The sequence below is a fragment of the Amblyraja radiata genome, chromosome 18, assembly GCF_010909765.2.
Source record: "Amblyraja radiata isolate CabotCenter1 chromosome 18, sAmbRad1.1.pri, whole genome shotgun sequence".
Classification (NCBI taxonomy): Eukaryota; Metazoa; Chordata; class Chondrichthyes; order Rajiformes; family Rajidae; genus Amblyraja; species Amblyraja radiata.
Window position 1 is genome coordinate 6,972,845 of NC_045973.1, and position 19,758 is coordinate 6,992,602.

Genomic DNA, 19,758 nt, shown 5'->3' on the forward strand with positions numbered 1-19,758 from the left:
TGGTTGGAGGCCGACTTCAGGAGCTCCAGACCGCGGGAGCTTGGACCGCCCCGATCGCTGGAGCTTGGACTGCCCCAACCGCGGGAGAATAAAGAGGGAAGAAGATTGCCTTCCATCACAGTGAGGAATGTGGGGAATCCACTGTGGTGGATGTTTATGTTAACTTTTATGTAGTTGTGTGTCTTGTTGCTTTTTATTCCGTATAGCTGTGTGGAAATTCCAATATCACTGTACCTTAATTGGTACACGTGACAGGAAAATACCTTTGAAACCGTTGAATATTTGCCGCTTTCAGTTTTACATTTCAGTTTTCCTTTAGGTTTACTAGCAGGGGCAAGTAGCTTAGCTTAGTTTAGCTTGGAGATAGGGCGCGGAAACAGGCCCTGCGGCCCACCAGGTCCACGCCGACCAGCGATCCCCGCACACTAACACTAACCTACACCCACCAGGGACAATTTTCACATTTACCTCAAGCCAATTAACCTACAAATTGTTCAAAAGGGAACTGCACATGCTGGAATATCGAAGGTACACAAAATTGCTGGAGGAACTCAGCGGGTGCAGCAGCATCACCTGCTGAGTTCCTCCAGCAATTTTGTGTACCTAACCTACAAATTGTATGTCTTTGGAGTGTGGGAGGATACCGAAGATCTCGGCGCAAACTCACGCAGGTCACGGGGAGAACGTACAAACTCCGTACAGACAGCACCCGTAGTCGGGATCGAACCCGGGTCTCAGGTGCTGCAAGCGCTGTAAGGCAGCGACTCTACCGCTGCGACATCGTAGAAAGTGCTTCAGCGTGGTGGAAATAGAACATAGAACAGTACAGCACATGAACAGGCCCTTCTGCCCACAATGTCAATGCTGAACATGATGCCAAGACCAACTCTTAGCTGCATGCACCTGAACCACATCCAACCCTTTCCTGCATATTTCTCAATGCTTATCCAAATGCCTTTTAAACACCACTATCGTATCTGCCTCCACCACCACCCCCAGGCAGTGCGTTCCAGGCTCCCAACACTCTCTGTGTAAAAAAACATGCCCCACACATCTCCATTAAACTTTCCCCCCTCTCACCTTATAGCTACGCCCTCTAGTGTTGAACATTTCCACCTTGGTTTAATGGGTTCTGACTGTCTACCCTATCTATGCCTGTCACCATTTTACAAACTTCTGTCAAGTTTCCCCGCAGCCTCCAACGTTCCAGAGAAAACAATCCAAGTCTATCCGAACTCTCCCTCTAATCCAGACAGCATCCTGGTAAACCTCCTCTCCACATCTTTCCGTCTGAAGAAGAGTCTCGACTCGAAACGTCACCCATTCCTTCTCTGGCCCGCTGAGTTACTCCAGCACTTTGTGTCAATCTTCAATGCAGTTCCTTCCAACACATCTTTCCGGCAATGGGGGCAACCAAAACTGCACGCAACATTCCAAGTATACCAAAGGAAATGATCGAGATTTGTTGAGTGGGCGCGAATCTCCGTGTTTAAATCTGTACCAGGCGTCTGATCAGATTAGATTGCTGCGAGCGGTCTCCCTGGTACGTGGGCCCTGCCGAGTTTTCAATCACAGCCTCCAGCCCCACAGTCGAAACCAGTCAGCGTGACACACAGATTCTGCAGCAGAAGCAGAAACCTCTCCAGCTCCGAGTACAAAGACTTTGGGAAATTAAATTAAAACGATGTCAAGTTTGGAATATTGCGTGCAGTTCCGGTTGCCCCCGTTGCAGGAGAGATGTGTAAGAAGGAGCTGCAGATGCTGGTTTACACCGAAGACAGACGCAAAATGCCGGAGATAAATTTAGTTTTAATTTGTAGTTTGAGGGACGCAGGTTGGAAACAGGCCCTTCAGCCCATCGACTCCATGCCCAACCATTGAAGGATGGCCAGTCCATATATACGTTGTTATCCCACTCCCGCATCCACCACCTGCTTAGAGGATTCTCCCGACGCCGGAGCACCATCATCCGGCGAGAACGGCCTGGAACATCGGGCCTCCGTGAAGGCGACTGCGGAGGCCTTAATAGGCCCGACTATGGGTGGACATGGGGATGGGGACTGGACATTATGCCTTCCCTCATAATGGGAACCATTGTGGGGGGATGCTTTTTATGTTTAAATCTCTTTATTATTGTTATGTTGTATTCTTTTTTTTATGTGCTGTAATGGCAATACACCTTTCACTACACCAATTGGTGTATGTGACTAATATAGAACCTTCGAAACCACCTGCACATCTTTACACAGTGTGGACAGTTTTACAAAGTGGGGCCAATTTTACGGAGGCCAATTGACCCTCAAACCCGCACGGCTTTGGGAAGTGGGAGGAAACCCGGAGCGCCCGGAGAAAACCCACGTGGTCACGGGGGGTGGGGTAGGAAGGAATTGCAGATGCTGGTTTGTGCCGAAGATACAAAAATGCTGGAGTAACTCAGGGGGACAGGCAGCATCTCCGGAGAACGTGCAAACTCCACACAGACGGCACAGACCCGAGGTCAGGATGGAACCCCGGCGCTGTGAGGCAGCAGCTCCCCCAGCTACCTGCTCAATGGGCAACAAATCAAATTCCTTTAATTTCTCCAGATCATTTCTATTTATTACTCAAACATTCTCCCCCAATAACTTGCTCAAACGTAGCATAATAACCTATGGCTGCATAAATCATCATTCCTCCTGAAGTTATACCATGCGGTAGAGAATTGCAACACATGAGAGTTCTCCAAATAATAGCCCATTGGCTCCAAAGATAGTCACAGCGAACATGAAGTACACATACGCTGGCCATAAAATGCTGGAGTAACTCAGCGGGGTCAGGCAGCATCTCTGGAGGGAAGAAATGGGTGACGTTTTGTGACCCTTCTGAACCAATCCTCCCTTCACCTCCCCCACCCCCCCCCTCCCGCCCCCCTCCTCCCCTTCCTCCACTAAATGTTGATTAACCAGTTCCACAGATCGCAATGAATTATCCCTCTTGCCAGCAATTGGCCTATCGGGGAATCTCCCTGCCTGAGGTCTGTTGCCAGCCCTGGTCTTTTCTTGCTTACAGCCACCCCCACCCCCTTCCCTTCCCCTCAACAATCAGTCTGATTATGGCGCAGCGATAGAGTCGCTGCCTTACAGCGCTTGAGACCCGGGTTCGATCCCAACTACGGGCGCTGTCTGCACAGAGTTTGCACGTTTTCCCCGTGACCTGCGCGGGTTTTCTCCGAGACCTTTGATTTCCTCCCACACTCCAAAGACATACAGGCATATAGATAAATTGGAATGGTAAATGTAAAAAATGTCCCAGGTAGTGTTAATGTGCGGGGATTGCAGGTCGGCGCGGACCCGGTGGGCGAAGGGCCTGTTTCCGCGCAAGTATCACTAAAACTTAAAAAAACTGAAGAAGGGTCCCAACCTGAAACGTCACCTGTCCATTTTGAACCACTGAGTTACTCCAGCACTTTGTGGAAATCTTTGATATAAACCAGCATCTGCAGTTCCTTGTTGTTATATAGAACACCATAGCACAGGAGCAGGCCCTTCGGCCCACAATGTCTTGATGCCAAATCAAACTCTTATCTGCCTGCACATATTCCGCATCCCCCCATTTCCATGTGTCCACCCAAAAGCCTCTTAAATGCCACAATTGTATCTGGCCAGCACCAGCATGGCTTTAAGGTGAGAGGGGCAAAGCTTAAAGGAGATGTGGGGGCATCTTTTATTTTACACAGAGGGTGGCGAGTGCCTGGAACACGCTGCTCGGAGTGATAGTTGAGGCACATACGATAGTGGCACTAAAGAAACATTTGGATAGGTACATGGACATGCAAGGAATGGAGAGATATGGATTATGCGCATGTAAATAAAGGTGGTCCTGGCATGATGTTCGGCACAGACATTGTGGGCCGAAGGGCCTGTTCTTGTGCTGTACACTTGATCTTGCAGCTCCATCCAAGACCGCAAAAAATGGCAGAGAATTGTGGACGCAGCCCAGACCATCAAGGAAACGCACCTCCTTTCCATTGACTCCATCCACACTTCACAAACCAGCAGCACAATCAAGGAGCAGGCTCACCCCGGCCACTCCCTCTTCTCCCCTCTCCCATCGGGCAGAAAAGGTATAGAAGTGTGAAAACGAACGCACACCTCCAGATTCAGGGACAGTTCCTTCCCAGCTGTTATCGGGCAACTGAACCATCCTCCCACCAACTTGAGAACACTGCTGACTTACTGCATTGTAGCTGAACTATCTTTTGTTGGACTTTATCTTGCACTAAACGTTATTCCCTATATCCTGTATCTATACACTGTGGACGACTAGATCGTAATCACGTACAGTCTGGATATTGGATTTTTTCCCCCTGTGGCTATCAAACTGTATAACTCCTCGCCCTTCTGTCATGGGGTAGACTGACTCCCCTAACAGTGCATAGTTAATAGTTCCTCCTGGATCCTGGCAGACACCACTGAAAGCACGACGCAACTCCAGATAGAGATCGTGACAGGATTCCACTCAATGCCAGAGCTCTGTACTTGGAGAAGCCAAGCTATTACCATTGTTAATTGTATAAGTCTGGAGTTTACAGCATCACACAGGCTCATGTGCTATATATAATATCTGTGCTATTAAAAGATGATTGCAACAGCTGGAAGCCTGATTTGAAATGTTATTTGGCTATAGGTGTTTGACAGTCTATGCAAGTCTATAAATCATCTCTATCCTGTCTGCTGACTCTGGGTGTAATTCCTCTCAAGTGACATATTAAGGGAGTAATGGGAAGGCAGTTTGGGTAGGGACATGCTGGAGTACAGTTGTATCCTGCGTTAGATGTGACAATGCGTCTGCACATTGGAATTAGTTCCAGTAAAGCCTGCAGAACCTTATTTGGGACGTGGAGGGCGTGTGCTGGCTGTGTGCAGGTGCATTTATCTAGGTGGTTTGGCAAAGAACCAATTTTCCCTCTGTAGCTTCTGCAGCAACTTCTCCAAGACATACACCATCTACCTCATTGGAGACCCTCGACCTCACCTTAAAGCTCTGACCCGTGGCGTTTGATAGTTCCAACGTTGGGCGAAGGTTCTGACTGTCTACCCTATCTACTGTACGCCTTTTAATTTTACACACGGCTATCAGGCTCCTATCAACCTCTGGCTTTCCAGAGAAACCAATCCAAGATATGCCTAACTGCAAGGCAGGTATGGTGGCACAGCGGTAGAGTTGCTGCCCTACAGCGCCAGAGACCCCGGTTCGATCCTGACTATGGGTGCTGTCTGTACGGAGTTTGTACGTTCTCCCCGTGACCTGCGTGGGTTTTCTGCGAGATCTTCGGTGTCCTCCCACACTCCAAAGACGTACAGGTTTGTAGGTTAATTGGCTTGATGTAAATATAATAATTGTCCCTGGTGTGTAGGATAGTGTTGCTGTGCGGTGATCGCTGGTTAGTATGGACTCAGTGGGCCGAAGGGCCTGTTTCCGCGCTGTATCTCTAAACTAAAGTGAACTAATCAATATTAAAATAACACAAATAACACAGAAAAAAACTTAAAGCACAGTTAATGAAAACCAGGAATATCAGTTCAGATTCTGACCTTTATTGTTTTTTGACCTCACTGGAAAGGCCTGTAGGGTGGTGAATCTGTGGAACTCATTGCCACAAATTGCTATGGAGGCCAACACGTCAGGTATTTTTAAAGTGGCGATCAATAAGTTCTTGATTAGCAAAAGTTATGGGGAGAAGGCAGGAGACTGGGGTTGAGTAGGGAAAGATAGATCAGCCACGAATGAATGGCGGAGTAGACTTGATGGGCTGAATAGCCCAATTCTGCTCCATTATCTTATAGCCTTGTGATCTTATGGCCAATCACTCTACTCATAGTTTCCTGTGCTTGCTATTTCTCAAGCCAGTGATCGGCTGTGTAACTCGGCAGATAAAATAATCAACTATCTGAGGTAAAATGAGCACATTCGTGCCATCTAACATTCGACCAACTTGAAGAGGGATAATGTCTGAACCTGACAACAACATGGGAGCTGCGGCCTCCAGCTGTTTTGTCCATCTGTCACTCATTCCTTCCCTCTAGAGATGCTGCCTGTCCCGTTGAGTTACTCCAGCAACATGTGTCCGTCTTAAACTAAACTATTGTCAGATACACTAGGCCGCGATGAGATCCCTTGCTCACATGAAGCACACAAACTGTGTACTCCAGAAATGATGAACGCAACAATAAATACAATGACAAATACCCAAACATAAGCCAAGAGCTGTCAAAGGGACCAAGACTCGATAGAAGATGTCCAGTTTGAAGGAGGATCTCAACGCAAAATGTCACCGAGCCATTCCCTCCACAGATGCTGTCTGACCTGCTGAGTTCCACCAGCACTTTGTGTTGTGTTCCTGATTCCTGCGCCTGCAGTTCCTTGTGTCTCGAAGTCCAGAAGGCTACATTTCAGTCATCATGAGCTTGACAACTAATCAGTAACCGGTCAAAAATCTCATTGAATCGGACACTAGTTACGGTGGCGCAGCGGTAGAGTTGCTGCCTCACAGCGCCAGAGACCCCGGTTCGATCCTGACCACGGGTGCTGTCTGTACGGAGTTTGTACGTTTCTCCCCGTGACCTGCGTGGGTTTTCGCCGAGATCTCCGGTTTCCTCCCAAACTCCAAAGACGTACATGGTTTGTAGATTCATTGTCTTGGTATAAATGTTGTTGTAAATTGTCCCTAGTGTGTTTGCAGGAAAGTGTTAAGGGCCTGCCCCACTTGGGCGTCATTTGCACGTCACGCAGATGGCGTGCGACGATTTTGTACATTCCAAAATCCTGGGGCGCCGCGCCTACGTCAACACGCACCGCGCGCGCGCAACGTGCACTATGCATTAAATGATGTCACGTAAATGACGCGCAAATGACGCCCAAATGGGACAGGCCCTTTAGTGTGCAGGAATCGGTGGTCGGCGTGGACTCGGTGGGCCAAAGGGCCTGTTTTCGCACCGTGTCTCTAAACTAAAAAAACGTTAATACACAAGTGTTTACAAAACATTTCAGATCTTTCATGTACGTTGAAACGATTTTGTAAAATGGTGACCACCAGCAAACACGACAGCCATTTGCAGGCATCAGCAAGATGGATTTACGATCAATAGATTTAAAAAAATCATCAGAGTATGAAAGACCATTCATGCTGTGACAGTTCTTTTGAAAGAGCCACCATTTAGACCCAGGGTCTGGTCTTTGCTTTCCAAGTTAGTTGGAAATCTTGGCTGCATCTGCTTCAATCAGCCTCTGCAGAATGTGACGACATGTCACAAAATGACATTTGTCCAAATTATTATTTTTTTGGCCAATTATCTGCAATGCGTTTGTCCGGATATCAATTCTGTAGCCAGTGGAGTCTCGTGTTCTCAGTCTGTTGACGCTCACACGGATAAAGGTAATTGCATGTTGCTGAGAAATCACTGCAAGCAGAAAACTCTCTGTGGTTCTTCCCTCGTGAGGTTGAAGCTTCTCGGGCTAAACCGACTCATTAGATCCAGCCTGCCTTGATTGAAATCTCCCCTTGGAACGTATAGACCCACACACCCCAAACATATGAGAGGCACAGAGAGGGTAGGCTTGTTTACTCTGGAGTTTAGAAGGATGAGAGGGAATTTTTTTGAACCAAACAGGATTATTAAGGGCTTGGACACCCTAGAGGCAGGAAACATGTTGCCGATGTTGGGGGAGTCCAGAACCAGGGGCCACTGTTTAAGAATAAGGGGTAGGCCATTTAGAACGGAGACGAGGAAACACTTTTTCTCACAGAGAGTTGTGAGTCTGTGGAATTGTCTGCCACAGAAGGCAGTGGAGGCCAATTCACTGGATGTTTTCAAGAGAGAGTTAGATTTATCTCTTAGGGTTAAAGGAATCAAGGGATATGGGAAAAAGCAGGAACGGGGTACTGATTTTGGATGATCAGCCATGATCATATTGAATGGCGGTGCTGGCTCAAAGGGCCGAATGGCCTACTCCTGCATCTATTTTTCTATGTTTCTCTGGATCAATGGATCAATCTGAGGGATATCTTTTTCACACAAAGGGTGATGGGTGTATGGAACGAGCTGCCAGAGGGGGTAGTTGAGGCTGGGACTATCCCAACATTTAAGAACCAGTTAATGCACATGGGTGGGACAGGTTTGGAGGGATGTGGACCAAAGGCAGGCAGGTGGGACTAGTGTAGCTGGGACGTATGGGCAAGTTGGGCCGACGGGCCTGTTTCCATGCTGTGTCACTCTATGACTACAGGCAGATGAGATCAGTTTTACTTGGCATCACGTTCAGCACAAACATTGTGGGCCGAAGGGCCCGTTCCTGTGCTGTTCTAGGTTTTATTAACAAACCAGAGTGTTGCAAATATTCTGGCAGCATCAGCCCAGCCTAGGCAGGAGAATAGTTGCCAAGGGATTGGGATGTGAAAAATGTATGCTTGCTTTCATCTCCGCTCTGCTAATACGTTGGGCGTTTGCTATATTTTCCATTTTATAACAGAGACGCTGCTTTTGCATTTCAAAGCACAAAAAATCTCATCTGTAGGATTTTAGAAGTGACCTTAAAATGTCGTGCCATGCATTCTAACAGGCAAGACATTTCCAAACCCTCTGGGTCCTTAGATTCCTGCCAAATTTTGCTATTGCATTCCTCGTTTGGTAATGTGAATGTCCTGCATAATGAAGCCTTTGAAAACCAAGCGCAAAAAAATAGGTTTAGTCGAGTTCGGTTCAGAGATACAGCGCGGAAACAAGCCCTTCGGCACACCGAGTCCGCGCCGACCAGCGATCCCCGCACATTAACACTATCCTGCACACACACACACACACGAGGGACAATTTACAATTATACCAAGCCAATTAACCTACAAACCCGGGGTCAAGGAAAGAGCATTCACGTCGCGGCCCTGTTTCCACCAATCTTTCCACCACCACGCACAAGAAGCGACAAGACATGACGCCATTGTGTGCAGATGCCGAGAAGTGTGGTCAACTCTGGCTGAGCAACTTCTAATCTTGTGTGTGGACTCGAGAAGAAGAAGACCTACAAACCTGAACGTCTTTGGAGTTTGGGAGGAAACCGGATCGCCCGGAGAAGTCAAGTCAAGTTTATTCGTCACATACACATACGAGATGTGCAGTGAAATGAAAAGTGGCAATGCTCGCGGACTTTGTGCAAAATGACAAACAAACAAACAAACAACCTACAAACAGAATGGAACAGAATCACATATTCTTTTACATATTACATATTGTGTGAAGAAGGGAAAAGGAAATAAAAAAAACCCCCAGCAATTCTAAAAAAACAGTAGAATGTTACAGAAAAGTTAGTCCCTGGTGAGATAGGAGTTTACATTCCTAATGGCCTCTGGGAAGAAACTCCTTCTCAACCTCTCCGCTCTCACAGCATGGCAACGGAGGCGTAGCAGCTAGGGTCAGGCAAAACCCAAACGGGTCACGGGGAGAACGTGCAAACTCTGTGCAGGCAGCGCCCGTGGTCAGGATCGAATACGTGTCTCTGGCGCTGTACGGCGGCAACTCTACCGGTGCGTCACCGTGCCGTTATAACAGCCATTTTACATTGTGTTTCGTTACTTCATTCGAGAGAGAGAAGGATTCGTGATAAATCTCTGCTGGGCTTCAGGTGCCGGTGTTCAGGAGCCCACTGCAACACCTTACCTCAAAGCACCAAGCTTGCAGATAAACAGGAAGGAAAGGGAGACTTGTTACCCTCACCTGATCTAATTGTTACGTGGACATGGTCTGATGGCACTCAATCAGGAGCGCGTTTGTCGATGGCAAAGAGACAGAATCCAAATACTTCCAATCAAAGCAAGCTTGATATTGATTGCTGCTAGAGTGTCAATCAGCTCTTGGCACTCAATCTGGTGAAATAACTCGCAGTTCAAGATTTGCAAAGCTATGAAATCGGCCACACAAAATGTTTCCCTGATCTGCTACTTTCACGATCAAAAATTGAAGAAACCCAGAGAGTCAGAGATAGAAGGTAATTAGCGGGACTGGCAGCATCTCTGGGGAGAAGGAATGGGCGACGTTCCGAAGAAGGGTCTCGACCCGAAATGTCGCCCATTCCTTCTCCCCAGAGATGCTGCCTGTCCCGCTGAGTTACTCCAGCATTTTGAGTCTACCTTCGATTTAAACCAGCGTCTGCAGTTCTCTCCCTCACAGAGGAGATGGTTAAAATGGATGCCTGTTCACGCGAACACCTCTGATAGATTTCTGTTCCCTGGGATACGGAACGTCGAACGGTACGGAAGATAAGACTCAAGAAGCTGGAGTAACTCAGCGGGACAGAGACAGCGTCTCTGAAGAGAAAGAATGGGCGACGTTTCTGGTCGAGACCCTTCTTAAGTCGAATAGTTCAGCCATTCGGCCCACAATGTTTGTGCCAAACATGATGCCAAGTTAAACTGATCTCATCTGCCTGTATATGATCCATGTCCCTCTATTCCGTGTACTTTCATGCGCCTATCTAAAAGCCTCTTAAACGCCACCATTGTTCCTGCCTCCACCACCACCCCTGGCAATGCGTTCCATTCACCCACCACTCTCTGTGTTAATAAAATTGACCCAGACATCTCCTTCAAACTTGGTTTAGTTTACTTTATTTATTGTCACGTGTACCAAGAGTACAACGGGATCTGGGGGTCCTTGTTCATCAGTCAATGAAAGGAAGCATGCAGGTACAGCAGGCAGTGAAGAAAGCGAATGGCATGTTGGTCTTTATAATAAGAGGAGTTGAGTATCGGAGCAAAGAGGTCCTTCTGCAGTTGGACAGGGCCCTAGTGAGACCACACCTGGAGTAACGTGCGCAGTTTTGGTCTCCAAATTTGAGGAAGGACATTCTTGCTATTGAGGGAGTGCAGCGTAGGTTTACAAGGTTAATTCCCGGGATGGCGGGACTGTCATATACTGAGAGAATGGAGCGGCTGGGCTTGTACACTCTGGAGTTTAGAAGGATGATCAGGCACGGTCACATTGAATGGCAGTGCTGGCTCGAAGGGCTGAATGGCCTACTCCTGCACCTATTGTTTATTGTCTATTGAGATACAGTGCAAAGCTTTTGTTGCATGCTAACCAGTCAGTGGAAAGACAATACATGATTACAATCGAGCAGTCCACAGTGTTACAGGTACATGATAAAGGGGATAACATGAATAATGTTAAAGTCAGTAAAGTCCGATCAAAGATAGCAGAAAGATTCATGATTCAGGCCATACAGAGCTGCCAATAGTGAAATTAATTTGATGGGGTCTCACATCGGAAATACACTAAGGCTTTTACCGTGGTCTGAATGTCATTCAAGATAGACTACTGTGACCTTCCAAGTGGGATTTTAATTTACAATCAATAGAACAATAAAATAGAACAATTCCTGGGATGGCAGGACTTTCATATGAAGAAAGACTGGATAGACTCGGCTTGTACTCGCTAGAATTCAGAAGATTGAGGGGGATCTTATAGAAACTTACAAAATTCTTAAGGGGTTGGACAGGCTAGATGCAGGAAGATTATTCCCGATGTTGGGGAAGTCCAGAACTAGGGGTCACAGTTTAAGGATAAGAGGGAAATCTTTTAAGACCGAGATGAGAAAATCATTTTTTACACAGAGAGTGGTGAATCTGTGAAATTCTCTGCCACAGAAGGTAGTTGAGGCCAGTTCATTGGCTATATTTAAGAGGGAGTTAGATGTGGCCCTTGTGGCTAAAGGGATCAGGGGGTATGGAGAGAAGGCAGGGATGGGATACTGAGTTGGATGATCAGCCATGATCATATCGAAAGGCGGTGCAGGCTCGAAGGACCGAATGGCCTACTCCTGCACCTATTTTCTATGTTTCTAAAATAAAATAGAACATAGAAACATTGAAACATAGAAATTAGGTGCAGGAGTAGGCCATTCGGCCCTTCGAGCCTGCACCGCCATTCAATATGATCATGGCTGATCATCCAACTCAGTATCCCGTACCTGCCTTCTCTCCATACCCTCTGATCCCCTTAGCCACAAGGGCCACATCTATATATCGCAGAGCAATATGATAGTTCAACACTAGCTTAGAACCCACATGGACTCTCAGTGAACACACAGTGATACAGTGTGGAAACAGGCCCTTCGGCCCAACTTGCCCATGCCAACCAACATGCCCATCTACACTTGTACCACCTGCCTGCATTTGGCCCATTTCCCTCTAAGCCTGTCCAATCCATGTACCTGTCTAAATGTTTCTTGAACTTTCTTAAAAGTCCCTGCCTCAACGACCTCCTCTGGCAGCTCGTTCCATACACCCACCACCCCCTCAGGTTCTGATTAAATCTTTCCCTCCTCACCTTAAATCTATGTCCTCTGGTTCATGATTTCCCTACTATGGGTAAAAGCTCCTGATTCCCCTTCTCTGGGTAACCTGATATTATGGGACCTGAAGACAGACACAAAATGCTGGAGTAACTCAGCGGGTCAGGCTGCATCTCTGGAGAGAACACATAGGCGACGTTTCGGGTCGAAACCCTCCTTCAGACTCATAACATTTCTGACCCAAAGCGTCACCTATTCCTTCTCTGCAGAGATGCTGCCTGACCCGCTGAGTTACTCCAGCATTTTGTATCCATTTAGTTTGGTATAGTAGAGAGATACAGCGCGGAAACAGGCCCGCTCCAGTGTATATCTCCAGTGTCAACCTGTACCTGCAGTTGCTTCCTATTCATGTTAATCTGAGTATGACAATAGACAATAGGTGCAGGAGTAGGCCATTCGGCCCTTCGAGCCAGCACCGCCATTCAATGTGCTCATGGCTGATCATCCACAATCAGATCCACAATCAGTACCTGCCTTCTTCCCATATTCCCTGACTCCGCTATCCTAAATAGCCCTATCTAGCTCTCTCTTGAAAGTATCCAGAGAACCTGCCTCCACCGCCCTCTGAGGCAGAGAATTCCACAGACTCACAACACACTGTGTGAAAAAATGTTTCCTCTACTCCGTTCTAAATGGTTTACCCCTTATTCTGCATGTTTCTATTGCATGAATAGAATAGACTTTACTGGCTTTACCTTGCACTAAACATTATTCGCTTATCATGTATCTATCTATGCACAGTAAACAGCTCGATTGTGGCCCATGGTTCTGGACTCCCCCAACATCGGGAACATGTTTCCTGCCTCTAGCGTGTCTAAACCCTTAATAATCTTATATGTTTCTTATTTGATTATCACTAGCTTGCTAACATGCATGAAAATCGATATGAAAAAAGGACACAAAGTGCTGGAGTAACTCGGCGGGTCAGACCTGCTGAGTTACTCCGGCACTTTGTTTTTTTTTGTTTTGTAAAGCAGCGTCTGCAGTTCCTTGTTCCTACTTTCTGAAGATCATCGATCTTGGTTCTTAACAAAAAGGAAATTAGCAATGAAGATACATCCTGTTCTGCCAACAACATCCAGTAATTGAGAGAAGACACGCAAGTGAAGACGGATAAATAATTCACACCAATAGCTTGCATTAGTGGTGGAAATGAGAACAGGTATGACCACGTAAGCACTCCACGCCGAGATTACTGCGCAGACGTCAACAGTGAAAGGCCACACTGCGATGAATTATCCAATAAATTTAGGTAAGCAAATATCATCCCTACAATGCATCTTAAATATAGAATAAATTAAAGCGCGATAAACTTTAGAGTTTAGAGATACAGCGCGGAAAAATAGACTCTTTGGTCCACCAAGACAAGGCCGACCAGTGATCACCCCGTACACTAACACTATCCTACACACCAGGGACTGTTTACAATTTCACCAATGCACGTTTTTGGCGTGTGGGAGGAAACCGGAGATCCCGGAGAAAACCCACACGGGTCACGGGGATAGCGTAAAAACTGCGTACAGACAGCACCTGTAGTCGGGATGGAACCCGGCTCTCTGGAGCTGCAAGGCGACAACTCTACCGCTGCGCCACCGTGCCACCCTGTGCCAATAGATTAATCGTGCGGATGCGGTGAAATGTTACTGAATGTTATATTTTTGATTCAAAACGCCTATGTCTTCAATATAGAACAAATTAACGTGCAATAGACTTTGGAGATTAGGCATCAGGCCCTTCGGCCCACCGAGTCCTATCCCCGGTGTGTAGGATAGTGTTAGTGAGCGGGGATCGTGGGTCAGCATGGACTCGGAGGGCCGAGTGGCCTGTTTTTGCATTGCATCTCGAAACTGAACGAAATAATTGTAAGGCAGATTAAGAGACAAACGTGAATACGTTAATAAACACTGTACAAAACCAACTACTTTCATGAACACTGAGCTATTATAGAGGAAAAATGAATGATTTCATTTTCCTTACAATGCACAGTAACAGGATAAAATGGTTGCCCTCAAAATTCAACTGTTTACTTTCGCAGCTGTATGCAAGTATAAATGGGACGGCATCCTTTCATCAAACCACAGGAATGAAAGAGGGACCATTCACATAATAATCCTCAGTAATATACTGTAACTGGGGCGGCACGGTGGTGCAGCGGTAGAGTTGCTGCCTTATAGAAACATAGAAAATAGGTGCAGGAGTAGGCCATTCGGACCTTCGAGCCTGCACCGCCATTCAATATGATCATGGCTGATCATCCAACTCAGTATCCCGTACCTGCCTTCTCTCCATACCCCCTGATCCCTTTAGCCACAAGGGCCACATCTGACTCCCTCTTAAATATAGCCAATGGACTGGCCACAACTACCTTCTGTGGCAGAGAATTCCACAGATTCACCACTCTCTGTGTGAAAAATGATTTTCTCACTTATAATACTTAACAGCGCCAGAGACCTGGGTTCGATCCCAACTACGGCTGCTGTCTGTACGGAGTTTGTACGTTAAGGGTTAGCTGTTTATTTTAGCTGCAGCAATTTAAGGGCATGCTAAATGTTACTCAATCAGGAAAATTCATCTCACTTAAGCCTGGGCAGAATGGGGACATTGTGAATTCACCGCTAGTGCAGGAAGACATTTTAAAAAACTGCAGATATTGGTAATCAGAAACAAAAGCAAAAAGTTCTGGAAACACTCAGGGCGGCACGGTGGCGCAGTGGTAGAGCTGCTGCCTTACAGCGCCGGTGACCCGGGTTCGATCCTGACTACGGGCGCTGTCTGTACGGAGTGTGTACGTTCTCCCCGTGACCTACGTGGGTTTTCTCCGAGATCTTCGGCTTCCTCTCAGGTTTGTTGGTTAATTGGCTTGGTGTAAATGTAAAATTGTCCCTAGTATGTGTAGGATAGTGTTAGTGTGCGGGGACCGCTGGTCGGTGCGGACTCGATGGGCCGAAGGGCCTGTTTCCGCGCTGTATCTCTAAACTAGACTAAACAGGGTGGGTAATACAGCACAAAACCGGCCCATCCCGTACTTACCCACCCAGATGCCCCATCTACACTCGTCCCATGTCCCTCAAAACTCCTCCCTGTACAGGTTCCTGTGCAAACATCATTTAAAAGTTGTCGTAAAACACCACCACTGATGCAAGCTACTTGCCTGAATTATTTATCACTCTTCACTTGCATGTAATTTCAGATATAGATCACTGGAAGTTGTTGGCAGAACAGGATGTATCTTCATTGCTAATTTCCTTTTTGTTAAGAACCGAGATCGATGATCTTCAGAAAGTCGGAACCAGAAACTGCAGAACTGCAGATGCAGCAGGCCTGGCCCGCTGAGTAGCTCCAGCACCTTGTGTCTTTTTGATTAATATCTATTTTCAACTACCTCCTCTGGCAATAGGCACAAAATACTGGAGTAAAGGGCCTGTCCCACTTAGGTGATTTTTTAGGCGACTGCCAGCGACTGTCACAGTTGTAGCAGGTCGTAGCGACTGGACACCCCCCCCCCCCCACGACAATGTGTACGACACGCTACGACAACTTACCACCTAGCCTACGTCAAACTACGGCAAGCTACCGACAACCGGCGAGCCAATCGTCGCGACTTTGGACATCCACCCACGATCACACCTACGACAACCTACGACCACACAGGCGACAACCTATGACAACCGAAGTCAACCTACGTCCACCTGCGGCAGGCAACGACCCTGTCGACGACAATCGAAGACAACTGAAGACAGTGCCTGTCGCTACTTGACTTCTCTTGACGCCGGTACCTGTCGCCGGTTGGCGGAGGTGGTCGCCAATGGAATCCACCGAAGTCAGCACCGGCAACGACCTACTTCACCTGGCGACAACCTACGGCAGCACCTACATCAGGAGAAGTCAAGCTACGCTCATTGGCGTCAAACCCTCCGTCGCCAACATTTTTTGAACGTGTTGAAAATCCAGCGGCGACCAGAAAGACGCTACGACTCTTTGGGCAACTGAAGAGACGACTCACGACCATACAGGCGACACCCCGGCAACCATGTGGCCGCCTGTAGTCGCCTAAAAAATAGCCTAAGTGGGACAGGCCCTTAACTCGGCGGGTCAGGCAGCCTCTCTTGAGACAAGGAAAAGGTGATGTTTTGGGTCAGTAACCTCCTTCAGACCTCCTCTGGCAGCTCGCTCCATATAGTGCCACCACCTTCTGTGTGAAAAGGTTGCCCCTCAGGTTTCTCCTGCCCTTCCCACCTGAAACCTTTGCTCTCTGGTTCTTGATTCCTCAAACCGGGGAAAATCCATTCACCTAATCTATTCCTAGAGTCAGGCTTCTTCTATGTTTGCATATCTGTTGTGCCGCTGCCTGGAAGAATGCATTTGTGCCAATTTTGACAATGAGATGCTCCTGATTCTTGACTCTTCTGTGGAACGAGAAATGGAATTCATGTTTTAGATCGAATTAGATATTTTGGGCGGCATGGTATCGCGGCGCTAGAGCTACTGCCTCACAGCCTGAGAGACCCAGGCTCCATCCCGACTACGGGCGCTGTCTGTACGTGCGGAGTTTGTACGTTCCCCCCGTGACCTTCGTGGGTTTTCTCCGAGATCTGCGGTTTCCTCCCACACTCCAAAGACCTACGGGTTTGTAGGTTAATTGGCTTTGGTAAAAATTGTAAATGTTCCCTAGTGTGTGTAGGATAGCGCGAATGTGCGGGGATCGTTGGTCGGCGTGGATTCGGTGGGCCGCGGGGCCTGTTCCCCCGCTCTGTATCTCAAAACTAAACCAAACTAAATAGACACAAAGTGCCGGAGTAACGCAGCGGGCCAGGCAGCGTGTCTGGAGGAAAATGTTTTTGGATCAATGCATCTTGAAACACTGACCTGCTGGGTTCCAGAATCGCCCGGGCTTGCATCCAACTACACATCACCTGAACTAGGATGTATCACCCATGGTCAGTCATGACCGAGGGGGTCTACTACCGAGGTACAGTGATAAGCTTTTGTTGCGTGCTAACCAGTCAGCGGAAAGACAATACATGATTACAATCGAGCCATTCACAGTGTACAGACACATGATAAGGGAATAACGTTTAGTGCAAGATAAAGCCACTAAAGTCCGATCAAAGATAGTCCGAGGGTCATCAATGAGGTAGATAGTAGTTCAGGACTGCTCTCTAGTTGTGGTAGGACGGTTCAGTGGCCTGATAACAGCTGGGAAGAAACTGAATCTGGAATAGAAACATAGAAAAATAGGTGCAGGAGCAGGCCATTCGGCCCTTTGAGTCAGCACCGCCATTCAATATGATCATGGCTGATCATCAAAAATCAGTACCCCGTTCCTGCCTTTTCCCCATATCCCTTGATTCCTTTAGCCCCAAGAGATAAATCCAACTCTCTCTTGAAAACATCCAGTGAATCGGCCTCCACTGCCCTCTGTGGCAGAGAATTCCACAGATTCCGAACTCTCTGGGTGAAGAAGTTTTTCCTCATCTCACTCCTAAAAGGCCGACCCCTTATTCTTATACTGTGACCCCTGGTTCTCGACTCCCCTGACTTTGGGAATATTTGTCCTGCAACTAGCCTGTCCAATCCTTTAAGAATTTTATATGTTTCTATAAGATCCCCTCTCACCCTTCTAAATTCCAGTGAATACAAGCCCAGTCGACCTATTCTTTCGTCATATGTCAGTCCCGCCATCCCGTGAATTAACCTGGTGAACCTACGCTGCACTCCCTCAATAGCAAGAATGTCCTTGCTCAAATTAGGAGACCAAAACTGCACACAATTGAAACCATGAAATCCATATCAATTGATATCAAGTGATGAGATCCATATCAATTCTCTGCTTTCTTACAAGGACATGAATTGATTTACTTTCAATAGCGGACAGAAAGATATTGAAACGCATGTCATGTTCATTCATTATCGTCAAGACTTCACTTCTTCATGCTTGTATGTTTAATTTCGATGAACAATTTGCTTTGTAAGGTGAAATTCATACCCAAAGAAAACAAGAGACTCATACTCTGCCAGAACAACGTTGGAATCAATTTACTAATCGAACCCGGGTCAATATGGACGTTTAGTTTTGCTGCACCATGTAAGCCCTAGATATGAATCAAAGTCACAGTAGACAAACACTAATGATTTCTCTCACCTATTCCACAGGGATGTCTCCATCATCCCTCCCCCCCAGCAATTTATCACGCTCACAGACTGTACAAATTAAATTATCCTAGTAGTTTAATGTGTTTTAAACACTTTGTCAAAAGTTAATCAGAAGATTAAGCTCACTGTAACCCAGCAAGTTCAATCATTACGACAGGCCTCTCGAAGCAAAAGCTATTGGAAGTGCACAAGTGTGGAGAGAGACTTCATCTGGAGCAGTTGTAAACTGAATGACCACTGTACTCCATCCTTAAAAACATAGTAGTGTTGCCCTCCGCCCAGTAGACATCAACAGAGTTTTCCCAAAGGCAGAGCAACTTAAACAAACTCTCCCTCTCCCCTGACGCTCACTGAAGAAGGGTCTCGATCCCGAAACGTCACCCATTCCTGCCCCGCTGAGTTACTCCAGCATTTTGTGTTTCTCCATCCACAAATCTCCCAACTTCTCCCCCAACCTCTCCCAACTCAAAGGAAACAACAACCGACATCCCATTTTAGTTTTGGAGTTGCAGCATGGAAACAGGCCTCTCGGACCCACCGAGTCCGCGCCGACCATCCATCGGCCGTTGACACTCGGTCTATGTTATCCCACTTACACACCCACTCCCTGCACACACCAGGGCCATTTACAGAGGCCAGTTAACCTGTGTTTGGACAGTGTCTCTGGGATGTGGGAGGAAGCCGGAGCACCCGGAGGGAACACACGCGGTCACAGGGAGAACGTGCGAACTCCACACACAGACAGACAGCAGCTGAGGGCAGGATCGAACCTGCTTCTGTGGCACAGTGAGATGGCGGCTCTACCAGCTGTGCCATTCTGCCGCCCTAATCTGAGGAAAGACATTCTTGCCATAGAGGGAGTACAGAGAAGGTTCACCAGACTGATTCCTGGGATGTCAGGACTTTCATATGAAGAAAGACTGGATAGACTCGGCTTGTACTCGCTAGAATTTAGAAGATTGAGGGGGGATCTTATAGAAACGTACAAAATTCTTAAGGGGTTGGACAGGCTAGATGCAGGAAGATCTCCGGGTGCTCCCGTTTCCTCCCACACTCCAAAGACACCAGTTTCGTAGGTTAATAGCCTTCGGTAAACTTGAAAATCGTCCCTGGTGTGTGTAGGACAGGGCACGTGTGCGGGGCGATCGCTGGTCGGCACGGACTCGGTGGGCCGAAGGGCCTGTTCCTGAACTGTATCTATAAAGTCTAAAGTACACAGACCTTTCA

The 19,758-nt window shown here is 47.3% G+C and overlaps 1 protein-coding gene across 5 annotated transcripts in view; it reads right to left on the reverse strand.

Annotated features, from left to right (window-relative positions):
• magi1 (membrane associated guanylate kinase, WW and PDZ domain containing 1) overlaps positions 1-19,758 on the reverse strand; it is a 335,163-nt gene that overhangs the window by 34,168 nt on the left and 281,237 nt on the right. The window lies entirely within an intron of this gene.